This window comes from Platichthys flesus, chromosome 13, assembly GCF_949316205.1.
Source record: "Platichthys flesus chromosome 13, fPlaFle2.1, whole genome shotgun sequence".
In the NCBI taxonomy this organism is placed as follows: domain Eukaryota; kingdom Metazoa; phylum Chordata; class Actinopteri; order Pleuronectiformes; family Pleuronectidae; genus Platichthys; species Platichthys flesus.
The window spans coordinates 23,121,504-23,132,201 of NC_084957.1; the positions used below are offsets into that span (position 1 = coordinate 23,121,504).

The 10,698-nt window shown below is 40.4% G+C and overlaps 1 long non-coding RNA gene across 2 annotated transcripts; it reads left to right on the plus strand.

Annotated features, from left to right (window-relative positions):
- The first annotated feature begins 1,326 nt into the window (after positions 1-1,326).
- On the plus strand, positions 1,327-2,566 carry LOC133967697 (uncharacterized). Of its 2 annotated transcripts, none has more exons than XR_009924058.1 (4): positions 1,327-1,548; positions 1,761-1,965; positions 2,072-2,190; positions 2,280-2,566. It is a non-coding gene; the product is annotated as an uncharacterized LOC133967697 (long non-coding RNA). The 2 variants fall into 2 exon arrangements; XR_009924059.1 differs by having other exon boundaries at positions 1,761-1,961.
- The last annotated feature ends 8,132 nt before the right edge of the window (positions 2,567-10,698 follow it).

Here is a 10,698-nt window from a genome sequence, read left to right on the forward strand (position 1 = left end):
CACAATCTTTACAAATTTTAAACGACCCAAGGAAAGGTTTTCTTCCACATAGTACACTGCATGAAAAGAAGAAATGATGCCAGTTAATGTCGTAGGAAATTATTGGTGAAATTTCTGTTATCAGTGTCTTGCCGTTTTACAAGCCTGAAAATGTTTGGAGGTGACCCCCCTTCTCCTAAACCTAGGGGAGGCTTTCACATGCAAATGCCAAAGCTCTGCACTTTACAAATGCAAATCAGGATAGTTTCCCTCGGAGCAGATAACACCTTTTTCTAAACTGTCTGGCGTTAGTACACCAGGCTTAAAATAGATATAAAACCTGAAATTGTAAATTGATCTTAAGTCAAGTAAGTGTGCTATAATTAATTACATTGTATACCACGAGCAAAATCAATGCTATGAAAAAGCACATTTCAGCATTTTATTATTATCCAAAACACAATCCTAAATCTCAACCACTGTACAGAGTGGCATGATTACAGTCACTTTTCAATTGTGCTGGTTAAATGCACAGTGGATGTGTTAACCACACATCTATCACCAATCCGCTCAACAGGAAGAAATGAAGTAATAGAATCATGGGGATTGGTCAATTAAGCACATTTATGATTCATGTGATCTCTGTCCAACTGGCAGGGACAGGGATATTGTTTTTCTTTGCGTATTGAAATGCCAGTTAACGGCACTTAACTGGAGCAAGGCCATGGTACTGGTCAGCTAGTTGTTTCAAGTGTATGGCTACTCCTCCATCTCATCTGTGAATATTCTCTTTACCTCAGCTACTGCACCCCAGGCTTCTGATTTTACTTTCCCTTTCTCTTTTTTCTTTATGAATCTTTTGAGGGTTGTCTTGTCAACATTTCTATCCCTTCCAGCTTTTCTTAAGGACTTCTTTCCTTGCATGACCTCAGCAGCTACACTCTCCATCTCTGCGAGGGGTGTATGGCCCCAGGTTGTTTTCCTGGTGTATAGTTTCTTGGCATGATGGCTTTTCTACAATGTTCATGACATTAAAAATAAAACTTTTATAATGTAATATAACGCTAAAATACGTTTTAAACTAAACTTAACTTGTGCTTCATGGTGGGGTAAAGTGAGACACTGTCTCACTTTAAGTGTGCTATAATTAATTACATTGTATCACTGTCTCACTTTACCCCACAGCCCCCGTTTTTGAAAACATCTCTTAGCAATTCAGGCTAATCTTCAGTCAGCATCAATCACATGGTTTTATATAACCGCTGCTTTAAGATGAAAAGGACAGTTTTGAAGCTTTACTCTGAAAAGCGGACGTCAGTCGTTTGCATCATCACCTGATCGGCATGTCCAATCACAGCCTCGTGAATACAGAGTCTGTCTGCCGTAGATATGCGAGGCTCCTGTTGTTTGTTCCGTACAAGTGACTCTGTTTTCGGTTTTAATAACTTGCTGAAGTCGACACGACGCTGTTTCCCTGGAGGAGAAGATGAGTGCGTGGGAAAGCAAAGCAGAGGGCCCGGTGTGGAGGAGTCGAAGCGGAGAAGACGGAAGCACAGTCCCTGAACAAAGGTGATACCCAGCGAAGCCATTGCTAACTGCTAACTGCTAAGCTAACTCATTTGAAAAACGTGTGAACATTAGCGCGACAGTTGTTAAAAGTGAAATAAAGCACCGAGTGCTTTAGCGGAATTAGTGAATGTTTAAATATGTATGAACTACTTAAATCGAGAAGTTTGTTCTCTGTAAGATTTTTCATAAACGTGGTTTTTGTTTGTTTGTAGGAGGCTCTCTTCACAGCTGTGATGAAAATGGCCGGCGGAGCGAGGGTATGAATAAAGAAGAGCTGTTCTGTTTTTAAATACATCCTCCAGCTTTACTTTATCTGATCCATTTCATAGTTTTGTTTTCACAGCCGGATTCCTGCACACAATGACGCAGTCACTGCACATTACGCCGAGACTCGCTGAAAGTCCGCATTTGCAGTGCGTAAGTATGTGTTTAGGATTTTTTGCTGTGGATCTTCCAACGGCGATGCAGCAAGGCTATTTCCGTTTATTAATAATAAACTCATGTTACTCATATTGTTTTACAGCTGCCTGTACTATGACGTCCTAAGACCCACTATGAGCCGGTATGAAGGAGCTTCCAGTACAACCAACCGGACCTTGCCTCAGCATTGAGGAGTTCAGGAGACGGCAGAGAAGAAAGAGGGTAAGGTTAGATTCATTAAATCATTTTTCAGATGCATGTAGGTGTATGTGGTCATTGAACTGTGCTAATTGTACTGATTGTGTCTACAGCTGATTGAAGCGGGACAGATGACATCGATCCATCCTTCCACAGCCAGGAGCTCAACAACCTGTGTGCCACACTTCAAATAAGACTAGAAGCTACACTGGATCTCACAGCTACACACCACAGACGTCTACACACTGGGGCAGATTCGGACAGAGTCCCACAAAGAACATATGACCCAGAGGCTGCAAAGAGACATTTCAAGCTTCACCTGATTAGCTTTTCACTGGCTAGGCCAGTTGTGTTTGTTCAATATTTGTGCTGTATGTAAATAAAGCTTTGACGAAGCATATACCTTGTTCATGTTTTTTTCCCTGTACAATATGTTCACATATTACATCAAGCATCACATGAATGAATGTCTTAACTGCATTGCTTTTGGTAAAGGCTTACAAATAAATTATTAAATATTACTATATATATTATTAGTAACAACTATAAATTAATTTTTATTATAAATGTTGTGTGGGAGGGGTTTACCCCACGTGTGTGCTGCAATGAGCCAGGGTGACCAATGGCAACACTTCTACCAACCAATCACGAGTGACTCCGGGTCAGTTTCCCCCGCTGCTCTCCCCTTTTGTTCTCCAGACCCCCTCTCCGCGGCACGTACTCTCCAGCTTCACTACTGTCGCGGGAGAACTCGGTGCTGACGTGCTGTGAATACCTATTAAGTTCAGGGGATCATGTAACTTCCATAGGATTTCCCATGACACTAATTCTTCTTTTCGTGTAGTGGTATCTACATGTCTTTGTAATTCTATGTTTATCTAACGTGTGGGAAAAAATGAATGAAATTTGAATTTGATCTTAGAAAGAAAAAAGATGAAAAAATATTAAAAGATCTTTAGTGTCATGGCAGATACAAATATTACCTTGTGTTTATTTTGTATTAACCATTGTGACCAAGAGACATGTTGAGTTGCAACCTCATAGATAGAATCAAACTAGCGTGCTTCTAAGAGGAAGGAGATTTTAATTTAAAAATGACAGACCCCTCTTGTACGATTAAGAAGATGGTGGCCATTATTGTAGATTGTGAGCACATACAATTCATTGGACTGATTTAGCAAAACCACTGGTATCACCCTTTGAGTAACCCAGTGTGTGAAACTGTCACGATTATTAATTTAATACAGACCTAGAGTCACCGTTCATGATTACAGAGCCGGGCACTTCAGGGTAATGTTCAAAAACTGCACAAGATTGTTTAACAAATATTGACACTGTGAATATAAATTATTCAACCCTAATTGACTTCTGCTTGAATAATTGATGGTCAGAGGTAGGAGAGGGCTTGTACTGTAGGGGGGAGGAAGTGTTATCACAGCTTGACCATGTGAATCAGACTCTGCAAACTAAACTCAGGCTGCAGAACTTAATACGAGCAGACAGGTGAGTGTACACAGAAAATACCTCCTGTCGCTCAGCCGTCTGCCTGTCTGCCTGTACACCCAATGAAACAGCTCAGATTATTGATGATCTGAAATTCAAAACTGTCTTGTTAAGAGAGCTGACTCAGATTGTCTTCCTAGCTGCTGCATTTTTATTTGTTTATTCAGTTAATGTGGTGATGCAGAGTGTGCTAAAACTTTCACATCAATATGTCTAGCCTTATACTCTGCTGACCTACAGCGACTTTATGTTCTTATGTTCTGTGCCAAGTATTTAAGATGGAAAACAGACTCACTTGGATCCCCTCCACAGCGCCATTGTCAGACGGTTGGTCTGATGGTCAAATCATATCTGCAGAGTCAGAGGAACAGATAATGGCAATGATAACTCTTCTGCTGAATTTGTAGAGTTGGTAATTTTGTAGAGTTGTTCGGAGTCGTGAATTATGAAAAGACAATTTAACCACTTAATCAAGTGCCCAATAGTTCTCAGACTCTCCTGTCCTCGTATGTTTTGTTATAATACGTTTGTTCTGGGTTTTTAATGATTTCAAAAGAGCTTTCAGTTCTAATGACGAGAAGTTTTTGTACAACATGATATAAGAGGTTTTACTGTTTAGGTTCAACATATTAACATGTGATAATGTATTGATTAGATGAAACTAAATACAACTACTTTCTGCTGCTTAAGGCAAAGTGTTGCCACAGAGTTATTATGTCAAAGGCACTTAACTATTGTATATTAGCTAGATAAGACTAAGATCTTTTAATGGAGTTGGTACTGTGTACAATAGGCTACCACCTGAAACATGTAAACACTGAGTTCAGGTTACTGTAGTTTTCAACTAAGCCCATTTAATTTACAGTTTTTCACAATTGTTTAACGCACGTTTTTCAAAACAATAACGACTTTCTCAAAACTGCACACAGAAAACTGAAAACCTCACACACAAAATGCTAAACCTGACACTCCCTTTACAAGATGACTCTTTGCCATCAAATCTCTTACCTGTTCACAAAATGGAACTTGTGTTTTCATTTGGTACACACAGCCTGCTGGCCATTGAGCTTTCTGCACCGTCGCCTCCTCTTCAACAGGTTGAATCCAACCTCATCAATAAAGATGTACTGGTACAACACATGAGCTGTGTCATGCTCCTGGATCCGCTGCACAGACAGCATGAGAATGCAAGTAACAGTATGGACACAGAGAGGTAGACACAGTGGGACACTGTAGAAAAGGAACAATATTGGATTACTGCTACAATACATGCATGTGTCAGTGCTGAATGTTGGTACTTACGAGCACAACCTCTCGCCGTAACTCCTTCATGCCTGTGTCCGTTCAAATGGGACCCTGAACACTTGTTTCATCCGCATGGCATTCCTATGAAGAATACGGCCCAATGTAGAGAGGCTGACGGTCTGGACGTTTGTAAATGTAGCATGTTCAGCCAGGATCCTAGTTTTTATTGAGTGTGATAGAGTTGTTCGTACAAACCATATCTACAATTTCAGTCTCCTGTTCGGCTGTGTAAATGCGGTGAAATTGCTCAACAGAACTGAATGTTTAGAGATTTGAGTATTTGTGTGTTGTAGGTTGATGCTTTGAGATTTTACTTGAGAAGTGTGTGCAACAACTGAACATTGTGTGTAGTGTTTTGACAACAATGTGATGTGTTATTGACATCAGAGTGTAAAGAATTAAAGTCAGAGTTTAATGCAGATAAGGGAGTGTGAAGTAGTGCCAAATTGGGTCAAGTGATTGGTACATGAAGTGAAGGTTGTTCAAATTGTGCCGAATTTTCGCTTTTTGTGTGTTAACAACTGAGAAAAACAATTATGGATATTTTGGAAGATTTTATTAAAAATAATAGCCTGTTGTTTACACTGACTCAAAATATATATAGACAATATATTTAATTAATTTAAGGCTTTACCAAAAATAAAACTTTATAGTATTATCAATTACATGTCATAGGTGCTTTTTCAACAATCTGTATAACAACCTACCTTGACTGAAGCATTTTCTGTCCTTATGTATTTCCTATCTTTGTGATTGCCATCCCTGCCCTGATTGGTTTTACCTGTTTAATTTACCCAATTTTACTTCCCATGTGATTCTCTTGAGTTTTCTATGGTACTGAAGATTGCCTGGAACCTGTGTGTGTGTTTTTACTGGACATGCCTTCCAATTAGTGTCTGCATTGAGGTCTTCCCCTCTTGCTTTGGGATATTGTCAGCTACAATGACCTCAGACAAAGATGATTGATAACACTAAGAACAAAACAATTGATTTTAAAAAGTGTTGATTGGTAAAAATAGAATCCAACTAAAACCAAACCCATCAAAATCTATTGATCACATGTGAAAAGGGGGAAGTCAAACACTATTTTGTGAATGAAATCGTGACAGGCAACCGATGGCAACAAAAGCAGTGATTTTTGTGCTAAGTCATGTAAATCAAAAAATGTGTTTCTGAAAAGTCTAAAAAAACGAAAATGGCCCTTCAATCTCTATTTTTGTCAGATCATGCATCACTCCCCACCACTGCCCCTTCAGTTCCCCAGGCTGGCGGGCACAGTGATGTCATTCAAGGCAGAGAAAGATGAGAGGTTCTGCTCTGTCGACCATACCGGCGAGCTGCCCGATACCTTAGCTCTCTCACTCTCACCAGCTACAATGAGGTTCCCACACACGAGGCATCGGATTTGAGTCTCAGCTTTGCCTCCTCGCCTTTCACCATTCATCCTCAACGCTGATAAGAAGGGAGAAAAAGACGGAGAGTGGGTGGGGGTGGCGAGGAAACAGAAAAAGAGGCTGAGAGGGAGTAAAAAAGTAAGAGCTATTAGAGTGAAAGAGAAACAAGATGAATGGAAGGAAAAAAAAGGGAGCCACTTGGAGAAGAGAGAAGGAACAACAAAGAAAGACCGCGTGAGGAAAAAGGGGTGCAGGGAAAAGAAAATGACGAGAAATGATTAGATTGAAAAGGAGGGGAGAATGAGGGGAGTCAGCGTAAAGTGGAGAGAAGAAACGATGCCAGATACAGGCATTAGGGCTGTTGAGTGTGTTTGTGTGTGAGGAGCGTCGGTCAGTGGGTTTGCAGATCTAAGGCTTCCCGACAGCAGGAGGGAGACCAGGCCTAAAACAACCTAACACAACCGAAACACTCTCTCTGGCTACTGGAGACCTTTTTCTCATGTCTTAGGCTCCAACGCACACACAAGCACACACAAGACACTCCAAAACAAGCAAACATGTTTAAAGGTGCCTGTGGAGGTTTTGACTACTAACAATGTTTTGGTGACATTTCTCTACTAGCAGATGCACAGGAGACCCAAGGTGAGGAGAAACACAAAGATGTAACCGCTCATGTTGATATGACTCTGAACTGCTCAGACAATATAACAGAAGCCACAGTCCAGTGTGTCACGGTTAGTAGAAAGCTATTCAATATTTCCAACCTCAGCTTGGTGGCCACTGTACTGTTTTGATGCTATAAATTCAGTGACTGCATTACCAACAATGTTAGGAACAGGATGTTACATTTCTTTAGACGTTTGGCCCTGGCTGTGAAATTGGTTTGACACCAAATTCGAAAGAGATCTTGAAGAAAAGAACCAGATGGAGATTTTAAACCGTTCTTCAGTTTGAAGGTCAACCTCTTTGTGGTGTTATAATTGTATACAATGTGTAGAGTGACACATGACCAGATGCTCCACTGCCTGCTTCAATAGGTAGTTTCTTTCCTTCATAAATAAAAAGTCCTAAATATGGTCAGAATGATGCGAAATAAGTACAGTTTCCTCCTAATGCCGACAAATCTGCTGAGGAAGAACTATAACTATAACTATTGTTGTTGTAGACGAACATAATCAGCCACTCTCGGGGGCCGCTGACAATAACCTGCTTGGCCCACTTTTCACAGCCATTTCATACTGAAGCAGTAAGAAAAAAGGCCCTTGAATTGGACAATGTCACATGGTTATGCTTCAACTGTGTAAGTATGTGTGTGTGTGTGTATGTGTGTGTTTTGTTTTACAGTTTGTGGTTTGTCTGTTTGTATGATCCTGGCTGCAAATCAATTTCCCTGAAACGGTAAATGAAGATACTCTGACTTTGAACTTTTTATGACCCAGAAGATGGCCAACTAAAGTTTCTGACTGTTGGGCAGGGGAATCTGGTCACTTCTCTCCCCTGTAAACTCCTGAACAATTGGAAAATTGGTTCAGAGTCGTGCGTTTCAGGAATTGGTTCAAAAATTTGCTCAAATAATACTACACATGCCAAGATATAGAATGTAGAAAAGACATAATAAAAAAACAGTAAGCCATTCTGTTTGACGTTACCTTCAACACCCTGAAATGCCAAAAAGTTTGCAAAATACAGACAATAAGCGCTAGAGATCAAGACTGGCAAATATGTTTTTCTCAAGAGATCTCACAATAAATAACATTTTACATTCTACATCATTGCTGATGAAGTGAGAATATGATAAATAATCAAGCTGGTCTCAAATCTGTGCCTCTTAACTTGAATGGAAATGTAATGGCAGTGTGGGGCTTATCACTGTCACTTAAAAGCTAAAAAGGCCCTGGGGTTGTTTTATTTGGGTGGCCCGGCCTCAACATGAAAGGTTAATGTCCCAACTACCACACACACATGCCCACACACTCACACACACTTACTACAGAATGGTGGTTCTTCTAGGAAAGTGGATTGTAGTCTCCACAATGCTGTCCATTATTCCCAGTGGAATGTGACTTCTTGGGTAAAGGGGAACCCCTCAGTAAAAACCTTCAACTATTTTCCCTTTTTAAAAACAATATCATCAATCAAGGCAGGTGGGCAGCTGTCAGGGGGCCAGGAATGCGCCACTTAGCCGTCACATGGTGGTGATTATTGTGTTCATCACTGGGGGGAGTGACAGAGTGCCCTTATTAATGTGCGTATTGTCTCTGCAGGGAATGCAGCTATTGATTAAGCCATCGCGTACAAGGACCTTAGATAAGCTGTTTTTGTCTTGTTATTGATATTCAAATTAAAACTGTATAGTTAAAAATGTTTTGGACATGAATATGAGGGACATGAACACGCGATCAGAAGGTGAGGCAGCTGAAATTAAGATGTAATATTGATGGAAGTAGCTAATTTCAGGAAAAAGGATGAATAAAGTGACTATTACAGACCTGCAGCTGGAGGGTGTGAGATGAAGCAGGGAATATTTTTTCTAATGAGTCGGCTGCAATGATGGCCAAATTGCCTCTGTCATGAGAATTCTTTTTCTCTCTCGTTGTTCAGCTAATGGCTTGGTTGAACTGAAATATGTGGACTAGCAAGTGCTTTCCAATTTGTTTGTTGCATAGATTTCCACAAATCACCTGCGGACAACAAGCAGGGGGCATAGCAGTTTCATTCAACTAATAAACACCTGTTTATAGCTCTAGAAATGTGTTTAGTTGCATCATGAATCAACACAAGGTACATGACACACATTTAAAAAGGGATCTAGGTCATGAGAGAAGCAAGTGTAGGGCCTTAATCTTGTTAAAGCATTTTTTGCCTCTGCATCCTGCCACTGTGTCCAGGCTTAACCCACAATCCATAACTTTCACGTACTTTGCTTTTTGACTTAGAAAGGGAAGCAATGAAGAAAATTTAACAGCCAAGACTGTCCAGAGCCCGTTTGGCTCCAGAACATCTGTCTGTGGGAAGCTTACCTGAATTATATAAACAAAATGGTTTTATATTGACGAGTGCCACAATAACAGAGAGGAGCTTGAGATGTAAAATCCAGATATATATAACAATGAATGTGACATAAATAATGCACATCATTCAAATCTAATATTATTGTATTTGTGTTTCACAAAAAATACCTGTCTTCAGTAGTTACAAACATGAGTAATGGGTGGTGAAAATGTACAAATGAGAAAGCAAATGACAAAAGCTCTTTTGAACTTTTTTGGGGTACTTTTAAGGTGTGAAGACTTACCTTGCATGGTGCGAAACCATTCAATGTAAAAAAAGAAGAGTAAAGTGAAGGTAAATAGTTGTAGCTTTCCCTGTTACACTGTTACCAGGGATACTTATGGGAATAATTGTGAAAGTTTAAGGGAAAAAAACAACCATTACAGTTCTTTTGCTTCTTTTCCCAGCAGCGTCGACTGGACGCCTGTATAACCTGAAGATCTGAGAAAGTGGTACCAGTCACACACAAAGTAAATGATTGCATCAACTTAAAGTGACATATTTTTAAAGGGCATTATCTCTCTATATCATATTGAAGAATTTGCAGCCAGTTACATCCCTAAATGTCAAAGAGAAATACTGGCTCTGCCTTTGCATGTGTGCGTTTCCATGCCACCAGGATCCAGGGGTGGGGATCAGTTGACCAGATGTGGGTGATTTATGGAGAGGCAGAAGCTGCAGTGGAGAGCCCCCAATGTGTTAAATATTATTAGCCACAGATGGAGCTGCATACGCTCACATCAGGACTTTGACGCCCCCTTTCATCCCCACTTGCAACTCGATTATTGCATATCCATGCAGTAAGACATTTTGTGAGGCTTCAAATACTGTCTCACCCTGTTCTGACCTCACTTCTGCTTTTTCAACAGGTTCTACCAGGATGGACAGCCTCGCGGCTCCCATGCTATATGGCTCAGGAAACTGCCAGAGAGGGTGGTATTTGTGGGGAGGCCATTTATGTTTCACACAAACAAAGCAACTCAGAGGGCCTCACTGAACAACATATAATAGATAGGTAATCAGGGACAATAACAAGACTAAGCTAAAATAAAAATAAACTTTTAGAAGGGGGCAACAGTACAGTATATACAGTATATTCACTAAGAAATGTCACCAAGCCTGATTAATGCTTTCTCTCCCCCTTTCAACCTATTCAGCTTCTCTCCATCTATGCATTTTTCTATTACCCATGCCAGCTACCTATCCTGTGCCTCAGGCTTCCTTTTTATTTGTCCTCCTATCCAATCATTCATCTCCCCATCCTCCCTATCCATCCTGG